Genomic DNA, 17,761 nt, shown 5'->3' with positions numbered 1-17,761 from the left:
CGGAAGTTTACATAAACTTAGGTTTGAGTCATTAAAACTCGTTTTTCAACCACTCCACAAATTTCTTGTTAACAAACTATAGTTTTGGCAAGTCGGTTAGGACATCTACTTTGTGCATGACACAAGTAATTTTTCCAGCAATTGTTTACAGACAGATTATTTCACTTATAATTCACTGTATCACAATTCCAGTGGGTCAGAAGTTTACATACACTAAGTTGACTGTGCCTTTAAACAGCTTGGAAAATTCCAGAAAATTATGTCATGGATTTAGAAGCTTCTGATAGGCTAATTGACATAATTTGAGTCAATTGGAGGTGTACCTATGGATGTATTTCAAGGCCTACCTTCAATCTCAGTGCTTCTTTGCTTGACATTACGGGAAAATCAAAAGAAATCAGCCAAGACCTCCAAAAAAAAGTGTAGACCTCCACAAGTCTGGTTCATTCTTTGAGCAATTTCCAAATGCCTGAAGGTATCACATTCATCTGTACAAACAATAGTACGCAAGTGTAAACACTATGAGGCAATGCAGCCTTAATACCGCTCAGGAAGGAGACTCGTTCTGTCTCCTAGAGATGAACGTACTTTGGTGCGAAAAGTGCAAATCAATCCCAGAACAACAGCAAAGGACCTTGTGAAGATAATGGAGGAAACAGGTACAAAAGTATCTTTATCCACAGTAAAACGAGTCCTATATCGATATAACCTGAAAGGCCACTCAGCAAGGAAGAAGCCACTGCTCCAAAACCGCCATAAAAAAGCCAGACTACGGTTTGCAACTGCACATGGGGACAAAGATCGTACTTTTTGGAGAAATGTCCTCTGGTCTGATGAAACAAAAATAAAACTGTTTGGCCATAATGACCATCGTTATGTTTGGAGGAAAAAGGGGGAGGCATGCAAGCCGAAGAACATCATCCCAACCGTGAAGCACAGGGGTGGCAGCATCATGTTGTGTTAGTGCTTTGCTGCAGGAGGGACTGGTGTACTTCACAAAATAGATGGCATCATGAGGCAGGAGAATTATGTGGATATATTGAAGCAACATCTCAAGACATCAGTCAGGAAGTTAAAGCTTGGTTGCAAATGGGTCTTCTAAATGGAAAATGACCCCAAGCATACTTCCAAAGTTGTGGCAAAATGGCTTGAAAACAACAAAGTCAAGGTATTGGAGTGGCCATCACAAAGCCCTGACCTCAATCCTATAGAAAAGTTGTGGGCAGAACTGAAAAAGCGTGTGCAAGCAACCTGACTCCGTTACACCAGCTCTGTCAGGAGGAATGGGCCAAAATTCACCCACCTTATTGTGGGAAGCTTGTGGAAGGCTACCTGAAACGTTTGAGCCAAGTTAAACAATTTAAAGGCAATGCTACCAAATACTAATTGAGTGTATGTAAACTTCTGACCCACTGGGAATGTGATGAAAGAAATAAAAGCTGAAATAAATCATTCTCTCTACTATTATTCTAACATTTCACATTCTTAAAATAAAGTGATGATCCTAACTGACCAAAGACAGGGAATTTTTACTAGGATTAAATGTCAGGAATTGTGAAAAACTGAGTTTTTAAATGTATTTGGCTAAGGGGTATGTAAACTTTTGACTTCAACTGTATGTCACATGTGGGGGTCCGCTAGGACCTCCTGCTCTCTCTGAAGTACCTATCAAAAGTGTCTGTTGGAGACAGACAGGTAGAGTGACAAATGAGGTGAGACCATCAATTCCATAAAAGGAGCCACTCTCCCGCCATCTGGTTATCAGATATCAGAGAACTGGGTTTACACAAGTTACCTTAAAGTCTCTTTAAATGTTTTGTTTCGATATCTCACATGTGGGGATGTGGACAACTCATATAAAGAGAAATTGGCATGCTCAGGTCAAATGTTTCTAGTGACAACAGGTATTTGGGTACCGGGTTCAAAAGGCAAATACGTAAAGAAAGGATAAACCTGCACTCACTGAAATATTCTTTAAGTTTTAATGTATTTTGTTTAGCAGCAGAGGTCAGAACAAACGGATGCATTTCAGTGGCAGCCTTCGTTAGCGTTTCATATCAGCCAACTCCCATTTTGCAAATGCTCTTCGAAGCCAGGCAAGTCCCAACATCAGTCCCAGCATTAGTCCTGAGACTAAGTATGCACCGAAAGGTGCAGAGACAACCCAACGGGGAAAAGCCTCATAACAAAGTGAGGGGAAGCTCAATACAAGGCGCATACAAGCTCAGTATAATGAGATATGCCCCAAAAACAATGCCCAAAAGATATACTCCTCTGTAGTAGAATGCCCGGTCAGGCCCCTCCGAAGGCTGTCACCGTCGCCATTATAAATCAGTATAATGGTTCCCAGGATCCAGCAGGATATCTTCGAAGAGAGAAGGGTCCACCATTTTCCGAGGGTGGTTGCCCAATGAGCGAAGAGCATGACACCCTTGCCCGAGCTCTCCTATAATCCAAGTAGATGAGGACCGCACGTATTGGACAAGGACGGGGACACCTTTCTAGGGAAGGCGACAGGCGAAATGCCATAGGTTCCAATTTACGGGTTAAAGTCGACCCAGGCCAAGGATGAGGTTAGGTACATTAACCTGAAAAACCCCCTGGGCGTACCACGGTGCAAACCATGGCTGGTAGAGCACAGTCCACTTAGGAACTCCAAGGGCAGTAGTAAAGTGAAAGATGGAGGAATCTCCACGCTTTTCAGCGGCTAGTAGATGCTGCGAAAGGATCTTAAGAACAATAGACATGTCCCAGGATGAGCTAACGGCTTAGAGACTGGGTGTAAGCGACGTGCCCCCCTTAGAGATGACACAACAATTATGGTAAACTGTATAGTTGTTGGGGCCTTGGCAGACCGAGAAAGAGGCTAAAGGACCTTAACAGCGATGAACCTTCTGTCCGTACAAAAGATCCTGTAAGGAGCATGGGACCACGGAAAACAGAGTGTAGGAAGGAACTGTATAGTCACATCACTTCTCCACTGTAAAACAGAGAGCATGCATTGGGGTTGGCACACTTTTCCAAGAGTGTATAAGCCCTGTATGATGACTGACTGCCGACTGGAGAATCACTGGTCATCGAGGGGCTCTAAGATGAAGAGGGAAACCATACGGCATTACCCAATTTTCCTGGGACTGTCAGATCTTCCACCCCAAACGCCGTGGTCACAATGTTTTGGGATGGGAGCTCCCCGGGCCTTCATAGGATCGTTGCTTCTAACAGGCTTTAGCAAGTCAGTCTGGATAGATGCCGGAATTGGGCTCTCTCGGGACATAGCAGCCAGCGACACGATGTAAAACATCAGGCAAAAGGCCATAGGCATGGGGAAAAAGGGCCACAGTGGATGGCGAAAGACCAATTGCTGTCCTGCTCTGTGTGTTGGTGAGATCGGAGGGATGGCTGACATGCTGACTTCTGCCACTGGCTGAAAACCTGAGAAGGCACCGGGGGGAGAGCCTGAGGGAGGGAGGCACGTGGGTGGAACAAAAAGTCTGACTCCTCCATTTTCTCATGTGAGCTCGGTCACAAAAGTGAGCTGCTGCACAGAGAATAGGGTTTTGTCTTAACCCAGCGCTGCCTTCCCACTGCTGCGAATCTCGGAGGGGGGAAGGAGGAGCAGCCATTAAAACCATAGAGAGAGGTTAGGGGAGAGAGCCGTAGGCCCTGCACACTGTCCTCCTCAGCCGCAAGGACCGCGCCCTAGGTTGGCCCTACTTACCTCCCTTAGTGTAAGACTGCTTCCCTACAGGTTTGGCCTGGTTCAGGGGCCTAGCCTGAGTTTTGTCAGACTGCTGCGTCGCCGGGATCTTCAGTCCACCAAGGCCAGCTTGTTGCCCCCTCCCAGCTGTGAGGCTGGGGCAGGATGTAGAAACCAACGGGCTGCCACGGGGCCCGGATCTGCGGGGAAGGGAAGTTGAAGGCTTCGCCTTGTTTTTTGCGCATGTGACACTTCTTTTGTCGAGTTGCCATTTACTATTTGAAAATAACACCCAGTGAAAAATGGGTGATTTCATAAGCAAACTGAAGCTTGTTTCCCCTCGTAATAGTAGACAGCCCTTAGGGAGTAACTGCGCATACACCTCAATTTTTCGCAATGAGAAAGCGCTGTCCACAAGCCTGATGACTCGCGCTCTCCAGAGGTAGTGTGGTGGCACCCCCAGGTGGCGTCAAAGAGAGATACTTTTCTCGAAATAACACGGCCCTGTGACCCTGTTACGAGCTAGCTCATTAGATGCCTCATGGCTAATAGCTAGGTGAAGTGAGCACTGTGTATGAACGCAATTGCCGTGTGTCTAGTGTAGGCGTTAGCTAGCTAGCAACCATCTCGTGAGGCTAAGGGTAAGCTATAGCTAACACAGTGATAACCAAACGGAACAGAGTGGGTGTGTTGTTCAAATTCAGGCTGAAAATCCCCCAACGGTAATGCTGTGAGGCTAAACCGGTCAGTCTAGTCAACACAAACGAGTGAACATACAAACGATTGTATTAAACGAGAGATGGGAACTAGCAATACTACGATCTGGGCAGGTGGAGAACTGGTTTCCGAGTTATCTAGCCATGCTAATGCAACCATATGTGCAGGTAGGAATGCTAGTGTGGTTAGCTTGCTTTCCAGAGAGCTAGCCACTGTAAGCTAGCTAGTAGAAGCCTCACCGCTTTGCTAGCTTCGGTGAGCATAGTAATGCGTAAGCTAGCTAGCAGCTACTTTGTGGCTAAGGTATGCTGTAGCTAGCTTAGTGCTAGCCGAAGGGAACCGCGTGGGGGCAGTTCAACTTTGGGTAGGTATTCTTCCACAACCGCAGAGCCGGTGGGCTACCCAGTTGGCCTAGTTGACACGAATAAACGTAGGTTAAACTAGACAAGAGAAGGGCGCTAGCAATGTTACTGTGTTGCAGGTAGTAATGCTTGTTTGGTTAGCTTACCTGAGGTGTTAGCTAGCTAGCAGCTACCTTGTGGTGAAGGTGTGCCATGGCTAGCTCAGTGATGGCTGAAGGAAACTGCATGGGGGCAGAGTTAGCCTTCGATGGAGTGCTCCCGCGAATGACGGAGCCGTGAGGCTGAGATGGTTGGTCTAGTTAACACAAATTGTGAACGTAGGTTAAACTAGACGAGAGAAGGGAGCTAGCAATGTTGTAGGTAGGGTGTGCTAGTGAGTTTATCTCTCAGTGAGCAATTAGCCTGGCCATGGCAAAGGAAAAGTCATGGCTCCTAGTTGCGTATAAGACACATGCTAAGGAGAGATACTTTGGTGTGCTGTATTTATTTGTGTTGCTAGATAGGCTATTTATTACAACAGTAAGGAGTGTTTTCCTGTTAGGAGGCAGGGTCCCTCTCTTCCTTCGTTCCCCCTCTCCATCCATCCCTCCTTCAGAATGTCTATGTGGTGTGTCGTCTCTGGTCCGCTGCCCAGGCACAAAGGGAAGACCAGGCCTGACCCATTCATTGTGCTGCTCTTAAAGGAAACCACCAGTCAATGTAGGCTCAATGAGGCGTCGCCGTTTTGTAAGGTCTGATAAAGTGCGGACTAAACCGTCTGGGATCTGGGCTGGTCCACCCGGTGTTGTGTCCTCCATTATGAAGGGGAGCAGTTGTGTGTGTTGTGAATGTAGGTCTGTGTAATGCTTGGTTAGTGCTGAATACAGGGGGGGGGACTAGGGAGGGCCTGGGCGTTGGGGCCATTGAGGACTGGTTTAAGATGTCACCCCAGTGTTTGGAGCTGCTGTCCGCTGTCGTTAATTGTGACGAGGGATGATTGGGCGGCTCCTTAAGACTGGAGGACTGGAGGAGGAGAGGGACGTTTTTTCTGGAGTTTATTGAGGGACCGGATTGGTGTCTTTTGTGTTGAAGATTTTCAGATAATGTCAAGATAAGAGGAATGTCAAGATAATCAGAATCTTGAGGGTGTGTAGAATCTCCCAGGGACTGTTTTGTCCTCTTTTTTTGAGTTACTTCCACGTGCAAAATGTTGCAGTATTAAGAAGGCATAACTTTGCAATCCGAATTTTCCCTGCCGTTAAAGGAAAATGACCAGTTACGCCTAGTTTTCCGCGTTTTTCAAGTGACACTTCAAAAGATGCTTCCTGGCCCAACTTAGCATTTCCCAGACACCTCTTGGGATAAGATGGAACAAATGGGACGATGATCCGGAGATCAAATTCATTAAGCTAAGCATGGCCAGTGAGAAAGAGACAAAGAGGGAGGGTCTTGGGAGTGCCGTGGCCCTTGTCTAAAGTGGTTAGGGGCCCCGTGTAGGCGTTGGGGTCTCCAGAGGCTGCTTGGGTAATTATCAGCCCGGGCTGCACGTGTGGGAGGACGAGTGTGTGTAGTCTGGCTGGCTGGCTAGTACTGAATGTTTGCATTCTCACAGCACCATGTCAATGGACTGCCCAAAGCGAAGTGAGGAGGGCTCTCCTGTAAACTGGATCCTATATCCTCCTATGTATGTACCTACCCCCCTCCTAATACCGCCCTCTTCCCTATACCCTAAACAGGGAGAGAGGGGGATTCTGAGGAGGAGAGGAGACATCTTTGACATGTCTACTGGGGCCCGTCAGGACAAAAGACCATTTCCTGCTCCTCCATGTGGAAAATGTCTGGGAGAGGAGGAGGAGGGAGGAGGAGACAATTAGTGAGATTTGCTAATCACCAGAGCAACACTCATTTAATTGACATGTGAAATGTTGTTTAATCTAACAAGTCGATAGGCAATATGACAATGGGCTGGCAATCAGAACAGGAAAGCCAGGGGACTTCGACAGCTGATTGCTGAGGGAAATGTCTTTGTCTTTAGAGCTGGTGTGTGTGTGTGTGTGTGTGTGTGTGTGTGTGTGTGTGTGTGTGTGTGTGTGTGTGTGTGTGTTTGGCGGGGGGCGGGGGGCGGGGGGAGACCCAGGGGGATTAAACACCATTATGCCTTTAACCCTTTTAGACAAATAAACACAGAGCAGCACACTCTCAGCTTTAGTAAGAGAGTTGTTTGTGTGTTTGTGTATGCGCCTGTTTCCCCCTCCGCTAAACCATTGAAAACCATCTATTTGTCATTGTATTAACACAATAAAGATGACCCTGACAATTCCAGACAAGAAAAGGAGTACTCCAGGAACAAACAAAAAACACAAATGAAAAAAAGTAAGCCCCCTTCGCTTTGACAGATATCAATAAGTATTTATGTTATAGAAAAAGCAGCCGCACCATATTGTAAAGCCTTAGTCTGGAGTGAAAGCATGGAGTGGTGGCTTAGAGACCCAGACAATCCAATAATTTTATTTACCAGTCATTCATTCAAAAAATACATTGAACAGGTTCTATACAAACTCAGTACACTAAAATACCAACCCCTAACACTGGAATAATCCATAATGCTAATAAACAGTTATTTCATCAATAAAGATGATGTCACTCTATAATAAATCATTCCCAATAGTTTTCATATCAATGGCCTCAACATAGAACTTTCTAACTGGGCGTGGGTGTACATGCTGGATAACTTGTGGACATGGCCGGCGCATGCTTTCCTAATAAGTCCCCAAGCAATCCAAGGTGGTGAGTAGGTCGGCGATACAATGTAACTTAACTTCTAAATAAAAAAGATGAAACGTTGTTCTCACGTCTGATCTTGTGCTTACCGTGGGACATTTTTTTGCTATGGGAATATGCTTGTACACCAGTGGAGGCGGCTGAGGGGAGGACGGCTCATAATAATGGCTGGAACGTAGCGAATGGAATGGCATCAAACACCTGGAAACCATGTGTTTGATGTACTTGATACCTTTCCACCTATTCCGCTCCAGCCATTACCACGAGCCCGTCCTCCCCAATTAAGGTGTCACCAACCTCCTGTGTTGTACACACTAGCAAGGTGTACAAACATTTGCAATATGTGTTTGGCACCAAATGAGGGGATAGAAATGGAGTGAAATGTCCGACATGACAAAAAACAATCAGAAAAAAGGGGAAAGTACTTATTCACACTCAGCCATGACCTTTCTTCACAAATTTAAAGGAGAGAGTACTGTTAACAGAATACATGAAAAACCTATGGTGCCAATATACGTAAGGAAGTAAGGAGAGGTATATTTGTTTAGAAATAAAACTAATGCAGGTATTATGTGTTAAGTATATGCTTTGTTTCTATTTCAGAAAATCTCTATTTCCTCTACTTCCTGGTTTGAGTATGACCCCTCACCTGGCTTGTGACCCTTCAACTGGATATCACTCCTAAGAGTTGGCTCTGGGGCAGACTACTCCTGTTGAACCACAGGTAAGTCCCCACTCATACATCAGCCTCATCTTAGAAGTGTGTGTCCATGTTTGTGTACGTGTACATCTATGTGTGTTATATTGGAGCAGGGCAATCCTCCATCTATCCCACGTATAATCAAACTGCCATTGTCAGAGGTGACCTCCTAGTACTCAAACCTAGAATCTGAGATCAAAGTGGATGTATTCCAGTCTGAGTATTACAGAGTGTAAGTCTGCCTTTCTATTTTATCCATCTCTGTGATCTGGGCCAAGAGAGGTTTGTGAGCTGCGGATGATTCATCAGCTGGCTGCTCCTCTTCTAATCTCCAGAGTCACGCTCACTCACTCTCTCTCACACACACTGGCATAGTAACCCCGTCTCTCTCCGTGCCTCCTCCTCTCTCTGTCTGTCTCGCGTGCTGCCGAGGCACTATCTACTACCAGAGTTCAGATGTTGCTCTATTTGTACCAGAGAACGCCATCCCACCCCCTGCCACACACACAGACACACACACACAGACACACAGACACACAGACACACACACACACACACACACACACACACACACACACACACACACACACACACACACACACACACACACACACACACACACACACACACACACACACACACTCTTCCCTGCCATGCATGCCACACCCCGGCCAGACAGACAGCTTGGCTCCTGGCCAATAATCACAGCTGGATCGGATGCTTTAAATGTGTGTGTGTGGCGATGGGGGGTTGGGATGGGGCCGTGTCTGGCGCACCGGATTGGTCCACTAGTACGGGTTGGGCCAGGGAGGACTGGGATTGGATAGAAGGTAGCGTGCAGGATTAACTGCGCTGTCTAGCATGGCCTCCCCGAGCGCTGCCTGACAGTTCTGCATATTGGATGGGTTACAGCTTATGAGCCGTGTGTGTGTGTGCGTGCGTGCGTCTGCGAGTGTGTGTGTGTGTGTCTGTGCAGCTTATCTGTGCGAGATAACTCCATCCTCTATGAGCAAATCTGCACGGTGTTGATTCCCTGACGTGATCACGGAATGCATTTGCCTGGCCCAGACGAATCGTTACATTTTTAATGGCGGTTCCGAGTTGGAATCACCAATCGATTCAATGGCTTCAGCACATTAGATTTGTGTCACTGTCCAGTGGTATCACAGCTGCAATACAAACAATGATTAGCAATATTATTGATGAGAGCAGGGTTCTAGGGTAGGCTAAAGAGGAACTTGTGATTATGTTTTGCCATTAAGATGATAGAAGGTGCTGACAATGAAATCCGTTTGCATGTTCTTCATGTTTACTAGAGGCAGGATAAAACACTACATAAGAGGTTTGGTTCAATTTCCCCCAATCGTCCGTTATTATGACTATAATAACACTGGTGCTTGATGCAGCTACCTTTATCAGAGTGCAGCAGGAGTGTGTGTGTGTGTGTGTGTGTGTGTGTCTCTAATGTATGGACACTTACCTGTGTGTATGGTGGTGGCCCGATTTACCCCCCTCCACCCCCCTTGCCCTTGCCTATCCTTCCCCCTCTGACTCTCACCTCAGCCTCCCTCCTGGCCACTTTGCCCTGACAGCAGGCTGCCGAGGTACAGTCAGAGTGCTGCTGAACCTGGAATAGGTGGCGTGCTGGTTTCCATGACAGAGCCATGGGGTAATCACAGTTACAGCACTGTGATTACAGCTGTCACCGCCATCCACTGTAATTGATGCAAGTGCAGGGCTGCGCCGCCACAAGAGAGGGCTTAACCTACATGCAACACGCTATGACACACACACACACACACAAGCAAAGAGGCACGCAGGTAGCCTACACACACCACACCAGACCTGTCCTGCCAAAACACACACACACACAGTAGCACCAGAGCGGACCCCGAAGGCCGTCTTCATCCCGCCTGCCTGAAGGACAAAAAAATTCCCTGCCTGGCTGGCATCGCAATCTTTAGCACTTAGGACAACCATCTGGCTCAGCAACTCTCCCTCCTTCCCTCCTTCCCTCCTTCCCTCCTTTCTCTCTCTCTCTCTCTCTCTCTCTCTCTCTCTCTCTCTCTCTCTCTCTCTCTCTCTCTCTCTCTCTCTCTCTCTCTCTCTCTCTCTCTCTCTCTCATACTCGCCACTTAGTTTTAATGTGTGTCAGCAGTCAGCAGCGTTACGGTCTTAGCCATGATGCTAACGTGGCTCCCTGTCTCTTGGCCTCTGCTGGTTGGTGGGTGCTGGTAGTGCTGTGTGTGTTCACAGATGGCAGAGGGAGGGTGTGTGTGTGTGTGTGGTGATGGAGAGCGCTTTCGGAAGCCCCAGACAGCTCGGGCAATTTCTCTCAGGCAAGGTGGTCCGTCTGCGGGCATCTGGACTGGCTCAGCCCCCCATCGCTGCTTCTCCATGAGAGCGCCACTTCTTGACACTATTGCCAAGATGGTGTACAGTGAACACCGTAGCAGCTCTCTCTCTCTTCGAAAACAATGACTACTTCCTTACCCTCGGTTGTGTTTTTCAACACCCAATTCAGTGTTTTGTTCTGATAGATGATTAGGAGGAAGTGACCACTAAATGGTTTTATAAATGAAAGGAACCAGAGCAATGTTGAGCTATGGTAAAAGCACAGTCATGTCCACAAGCTATTGTATGTGTTTGATATCAACTTTGATATGAGTTGAACTTTAGGCTTGTAGAATAACTTTGAAGATGATTAGAACTAAACAGACAACTTTGTTTTCGAAGCCAGTCTGAACGGTTGCTTGGTTCTCTTTGTTGGTTGGTTATTGATCTGAGACTGGAGATCGGCTATGATTGGCTAGAGCCCTTTAGAAGGATCTGTGGTATTTAATGCTGTATGGTTGTCAGGGTTATGGAGGTCAATATAAAGAAGCTCTGCCATGCCATATACTGTAAACTCATACATATTTTCCAGAATTTCCACCCCCATGTCTCTCTTATCTCTGGCTATGTTTTTGTTCTTGTGGTTTCCCACCACCATTAATATGAGATTGTACACTCTTAGAAAAAAGTTTCTGTATAGAACTTTAAAGGGTTCTTCGGCTGACCCCAAAGAAGAACCCTTTGAATAACCATTTTTGGTTTCAAGTAGAACCCTTTTGGGTCCCATGTAGAAACCTCTGTAGAAAGGGTTCTACATGGGACCCAAAAGGGTTGTCTTATGGGGACAGGCGAAGAACCCTTTTGGAAGAGTGTAGACAGTTATATGAGAATTCATCATGTCTGCTACAAACTTCCAAACGTAGGAAAAAACCTATCAGAAAGAGTATTGATGGTCTTCTGTTTTAGTGACGGGTAGAAGGACATGGATTTTGACATGGGCACTGATGAGAACAATAAAGTTGTGTGTGAATCGTCCTTCGTTGTGCCTTACACACACACACACACACACACACACACACACACACACACACACACACACACACACACACACACACACACACACATTTGTTTTACTATCCTTGTGGGGACCAAAACAATTGATTCCCATTCAAAATCCTATTTTCCCTAACCCTAACCCAAACCCTAACCTAAACCATAACCCTAAACTTAACCCCAACACTAAACCTAACCCTAAAATGTTGACCACACTGTGCGCGAGCGTTGCAAAATAAATGTACACACACAGTTGAAGTCGGAAGTTTACATACATCTTAGCCAAATACATTTAAACTCAGTTTTTCACAATTCCTGAAATTTAATAATAGTAAAAATTCCCTGTCTTGGGTCAGTTAGGATCACCACTTTATTTTAATGATGTGAAATGTCAGAATAATAGCAGAGAGAATGATTTATTTCAGCTTTTATTTCTTTCATCACATTCCCAGTGGTTCAGAAGTTTACATACACTCAATTAGTATTTGCTAGCATTGCCTTTAAATTGTTTAACTTGGGTCAAATGTTTCGGGTAGCCTTCCACAAGCTTCCCACAATAAGTTGGGTGAATTTTGGCCCATTCCTCCTGACAGAGCTGGTGTAACTGAGTTAGGTTTGTAAGCCTCCTTGCTCGCACACGCTTTTTCAGTTCTGCCCACAAATTTTCTATAGGATTGAGGTCAGGGCTTTGTGATGGCCACTCCAATACATTGACTTTGTTGTCCTTAAGCCATTTTGCCACAATTTTGGAAGAACTCTTGGGGTCATTGTCCCTTTGGAAGACCCATTTGCAACCAAGCTTTAACTTCCTGACTGATGGCTTGAGATGTTGCTTCAATATATCCACATAATTCTCCTGCCTCATGATGCGATCTATTTTGTGAAGTACACCAGTCCCTCCTGCAGCAAAGCACCAACACAACATGATGCTGCCACCCCTGTGCTTCACGGTTGGGATGGTGTTCTTCGGCTTGCAAGCCTCCCCCTTTTTCCTCCAAACGTAATGATGGTCATTATGGCCAAACAGTTCTATTTTTGTTTCATCAGACCAGAGGACATTTCCCCAAAAAGTACGATCTTTGTCCCCATGTGCAGTTGCAAACCATAGTCTGGCTTTTTTATGGCGATTTTGGAGCAGTGGCTTCTTCCTTGCTGAGCGGCCTTTCAGGTTATGTCGATATAGGACTTGTTTTACTGTGGATATAGAAACTTTTGTACCTGTTTCCTCCAGCATCTTCACACGGTCCTTTGCTGTTGTTCTGGGATTGATTTGCACTTTTAGCATCAAAGTACGTTCATCTCTAGGAGACATAACACGTCTTCTTCCTGAGCGGTATGACGGCTGCGTGGTCTCATGGTGTTTATACTTGCGTACTATTGTTTGTACAGATGAACATGGTACCTTCAGGCGTTTGGAAATTGCTCCCGAGGATGAACCAGACTTGTGGAGGTCTACACTTTTTTTTCGGTGGTCTTGGCTGATTCCTTTTGATTTTCCCATGATGTCAAGCAAAGAGGCATTGAGTTTGAAGGTAGGCCTTGAAATACATCCACAGGTACACCTCCAATTGACTCAAATTATGTCAATTAGCCTATCAGAAGCTTCTAAAGCCATGACATCATTTTCTGGAATTTTCAAAGCTGTTTAAAGGCACAATCAACTTAGTGTATGTAAACTTCTGACCCACTGGAATTGTAATACAGTGAATTATAAGTGAAATAATCTGTCTGTAAACAATTGTTGGAAAAATTACTTATGTCATGCACAAAGTAGATGTCCTAACCGACTTGCCAAAACTATAGTTTGTTAACAAGAAACTTGTGGAGTGGTTGAAAAACAAGTTTTATGACTCAACTTCCGACTTCAACTGTACATGTTATTCAATCATTGCACCCACACTGCTCGCACACATCAGCGAGAGTCTGCGTGGCCAGGCGCTAAAGTAGAAATTCGTTCTATTTGTGAATCTTAACACGCTGCAAGTCCGGCCTTTCCCATCTCCTCATTGCTTTTTAGGAGCATATGCCAACTTGCCATCTCCTCATTGGTTTTTAGGAACATATACCCACATGGGTGATTGAAAGATGAACTTAGGTCCACATTCCAGTCAGTTGTAGTAATGCTGGAAAGTTGGTTGCCAGCCTGCCATATAAAGTCCAATGAAGAAAAAGAAGCCTGAAGGAAGGAGGAGAGATGACGAGAAAGTAATTTGGTTTACCGTTTTATGTGTGGATTAATTGTTGGAGTAGAGGACCTTGTCCATTTCAGGTCAAATTAACAACCCAATGTTTATATCCCAGGACAAATTAGCTAGCAACAGCAAGCTAGCTAGCTAAATTGCCATAAATGTTTAATGCTTTTTGACCTGTCCCCAAATTAATATAATCGGTTCAGAGTTTGTTTTGATATTTCAACCTGCGTGTCCTGATCGCCTCGGGCGTGCGGTTTGGTCAGCATGTAACTCCTAACCTTAAACCTTACCCTAATTGTAACCCTATCCCTAAACCTAACCCATAAACCTAAAAAAAACGTTTTCCTTGTGGGGACCGGCAATATGTCTCCACTTGTCAAAATTGTCCTTGTTTTACTATCCTTGTGAGGACTTCTGGTCCCCACAAGGATAGTAAAACCAAACCACACACACACGGAGAGAGACTTGAAGTATCCCTTGGACTACTCCAGTGAGTGGTAGTGATTTGGCCAGTGGGCACACAGGGTTGGCAGCAGACCCAGCTGTTTGGGTTCTGTGACAGGCATGACACAGTTTTTAGAGAACCATGAAGTCCAAACTCCACAGAGTTGACAAACACATCTGTTCCAGAGCATCATATGGAGCTTGTTGCGGAGGTGTTGGTAAGTTCTGTTTATATTAGTGGGAGGCTGACATACCAAACCACTTAAGTTCCTACTGTGCTTCAGGCCTCAATAAACTATTTAGGAAAAGAGGCTGTTGCCATGGTTATCAGCCATTTTCGAATCAGTGTATTTAGGCCATTCAGCCTTATTTATTCCTATTAAACCCATGCCTTCTGTAGGAACCAACTGTTACAGAACACGGACCAATTGTTCTCCAAACAGAATGCTCATTAATTTCCCCCTTTTTTGTAACCTGTTGGACAAAAATCATTACAACCAGCGATCTCGGGCTCCCTGTTTTTTTGCAAAGTTAAGGCTTTGGGGTGATTCCTCACGAAACCAGGACAAAAAATTACCGTGATTTGGGGGATTTTCACAACATTTAATCCATAGAAAGGTCACTTGGAGGAAGAACTGTTGACACACTGTATATTTGACATTTGTATCTAAAAGCAGAATTGAGAATTAATTCATCAAAGTTGGCATATTTATGACATTTTGGACTTACCCAGGCCTCCTTTAAGACTAATGTTATTTTGGTTCTCCGTAATGGTGTTTTTTTTGTTGTCCTGATTTCGTGAGGAATCACCCTTTGATGAAGGTCGACCAGATCTCTATCGTAATAACCTAACAATATTTGTGTTGTTTTGCAGTTAAAAACACGTTAGTCACACTTTCTTGATCTTCCTTGAAAATGTGACTTCTAAAAACACACCTTAATAGCATCTCCAGGCTAAGATAAGAAAAAAGTCAGATAAGAAGCTTTTATGTCAAAATGAGCTGAACTTTGCTCCCAAACCGTGCTCGCTCTCTCCCTCCCTCTCCCTCCCTCTCCCTCCCTCCATTTCTTTGATGATATTATTAAGACCAAACTCTTTTAGATCACTCCTAGACTGCGGTGGAGCTGCAACCAAAACATATTACCTACCAGACATTCAGTTTACAGTGTAGCAGGGGACACACACTTTGACAGTGCTGTTGTTGTTGGTGGTGGAATGGGCTGAAGTGGTCTGTAGACTAACTAGTGTTTCATTGTCCTGTAACCTGTTTATTTAGGCCCTTTGCACCTCGCTTAACAGGAAGCCATCTTCCTCGGTTGGATTACAGCTAATAAAATATCTAGACGTGTAGAGTCAACACACACAGGTGTGATACGGCCCTCTCTTCCCCCCAGCACCAAGGTCCGCTCCTCCTTCCCCTAGCTCAAACTAGAAGGCTCTGTACTACAGATCTAGGATCAGATTACACTACCTCAGATCATAACACAAACCATCAGAGGATGATACAACATCTGAGCTGGGATCAGGGGTGACCTTATACCTACTCCCTTCTCCCTATGCTGGTGCCTTTCCCAGTATGCTGTCAGCCAGCAGGACACAAGGCAACGTGTGACTGTTTGAAGAATGTAAAGATAATCATTGGGCAATTAATTGGCACCAAAAGGGCACCGTTAGTGAAGTGCAAACGGGTGATTGGGGAGCTGGGGATAAAGGGCGGAGACTGAGGGCCTGGGGTGTAGCGTGGGGGCTCTAAAATAACAAACTTGAAATTGAAATGCGATGCGTTACCATACCTGGTCTTATATGATAATGTGTGTCATTATGCCTGAGGAACGGATTGAGATATAAAGTGCATGTGGTCTCACAGGAGTGTTTATTTTCATAACAGTATTTACTCGGCAGATGCCTAGATAGAGAGAGAGCAGCTGCAGCAGTTGCTGTATTCTTATGTAAATTGTAGTGCCAGCTGTTGTGTTCCACTGACTACGCAAAGTTTTAGAGATCAAAAGGATCCTTTACAGGATTTTTTGTTGTTGCGTGTGTGTGTCTACTATTCTACTAACTTTGCTCAACTTGGAGGACAGATATAGATAGTACTGTATGATTATGTTGTGGGACTGCATCCCAAGGCTGAATTGAGTAGTTTTGAGTTAGTCTCTAAAAAAGAGAGAGAGGTGACAGAAAAGGGGGCAGGTAAGATAAATCTGCTTTCCCTAGCAACAGGCAGCTGCCACTCCTTGATCATGTGCCTCCCAGGAAGTGACTGATATTTTTGTTGTTGTTGTTTTTTTTGTTGTTTTTTTTTACATATTCTTGATTCAAGAGCACATCTAAGTTGAATCGCAGCGAGCCCCCGTCTCTCTGGCTGACAGCAGGTTACTATGATCATCAAGAGGTAGCAATGGGAATACGTTCCTCGAACAACAAAGAGAGAAGGAGTTTATCGAGCCCCCCCAAGCCCCTCCGTCAGAGTGAAGCTCATCTAGAACCCATCCCTCATCATGGGATCTGAGACAACACACACTCTCACTCTCTCTGCTTTTCACTGCTCCAAGGAGAGTAGCTGTTTTCTTAGCTGTAAGTGTGTGTGTGTGTGTGTGTGTGTGTGTGTGTGTGTGTGTGTGTGTGTGTGTGTGTGTGCGTGTGAATGTCTGTGTGTTACTGTGTGCTACTATCTCTCTCCAGAATCACAAGCAGACTGGAGTGCCTCTTCCCACTATGGCCCTATATCTGTTGGCTGGGGTTGGGACCTATCAAGGAGAACATGCTAATTTAACTTCTGCCACCTCCACTGACAGCTCCATTTAACTGACTCTCTCCCTTTAAGTTGGACACCATTAGCACTAAAGCATGAACACTGTAGGAAATATTATTTCCACATGAATAACACAGGATCTGTAACAATGCATTGAAGCACAGTCATTGGGGAGCTAAGACAATAATCCACAGAGCGACAGGAGAGACAGACAATCAGTCAGGTTGGCAGGATGCAAAAATGCACACAGATGGGTAGACAGACGGATAGATAAATAGACAGACAAACGAAGAATGGAGAGACTGGCAGGTAGAGTGGCAGAGAGAAAGAGGCAGGCAGGAACACACACACACGTGCCCCCGCACCCCCTCACTCATCCACACACGCCCACACCCACAGGCAGGGGGGGGGGGGGGGGGGGCTAACAGGGTTTGCCAAGCACTGTGTCAGTTTCAAGGGTTCAGGGCCGGCTGGGCATGCTGGTGCCTTTGCCTCCTGCACTAGTTGAGTGATCCCAGTGACCCTCAGGTCCCTGCAGAGGTCCCTGCATGGGGACATGTCATCAGGAGGAGGGTTATTAGCTTACCGCCCTTAGCACAAAGTGACACCAGGCCTCTGGGCCATGTCCACGGTATGGGAGGGAAATGCTTGTAGCAGGCCGTCAGGAAGCACTGCCTCTAAAATATGACAGATGTTTTGTCAAAGACAACGGTTGCTGTGGTTGCACAGTCAATTCAGTAAGATTG

General features: G+C 45.6%; 1 protein-coding gene across 2 annotated transcripts in view; it reads left to right on the top strand.

Moving 5' to 3' along the window:
• Positions 1 to 17,761, top strand: part of LOC115172874 (zinc finger protein ZIC 4) — a 150,515-nt gene that overhangs the window by 37,569 nt on the left and 95,185 nt on the right. For both annotated transcript variants that reach the window (XM_029730710.1, XM_029730700.1), the window contains exon 2: positions 8,140 to 8,260. The gene's annotated coding sequence lies outside the window, so the exon portion shown is untranslated. The remainder of the gene's footprint in view (positions 1 to 8,139; positions 8,261 to 17,761) is intronic.

This window comes from Salmo trutta, chromosome 3 (genome assembly GCF_901001165.1).
Source record: "Salmo trutta chromosome 3, fSalTru1.1, whole genome shotgun sequence".
Taxonomy (NCBI): Eukaryota; Metazoa; Chordata; class Actinopteri; order Salmoniformes; family Salmonidae; genus Salmo; species Salmo trutta.
Note: the sequence above shows the minus strand (reverse complement) of the source record. Positions and strands in the feature narration are given on the sequence as shown.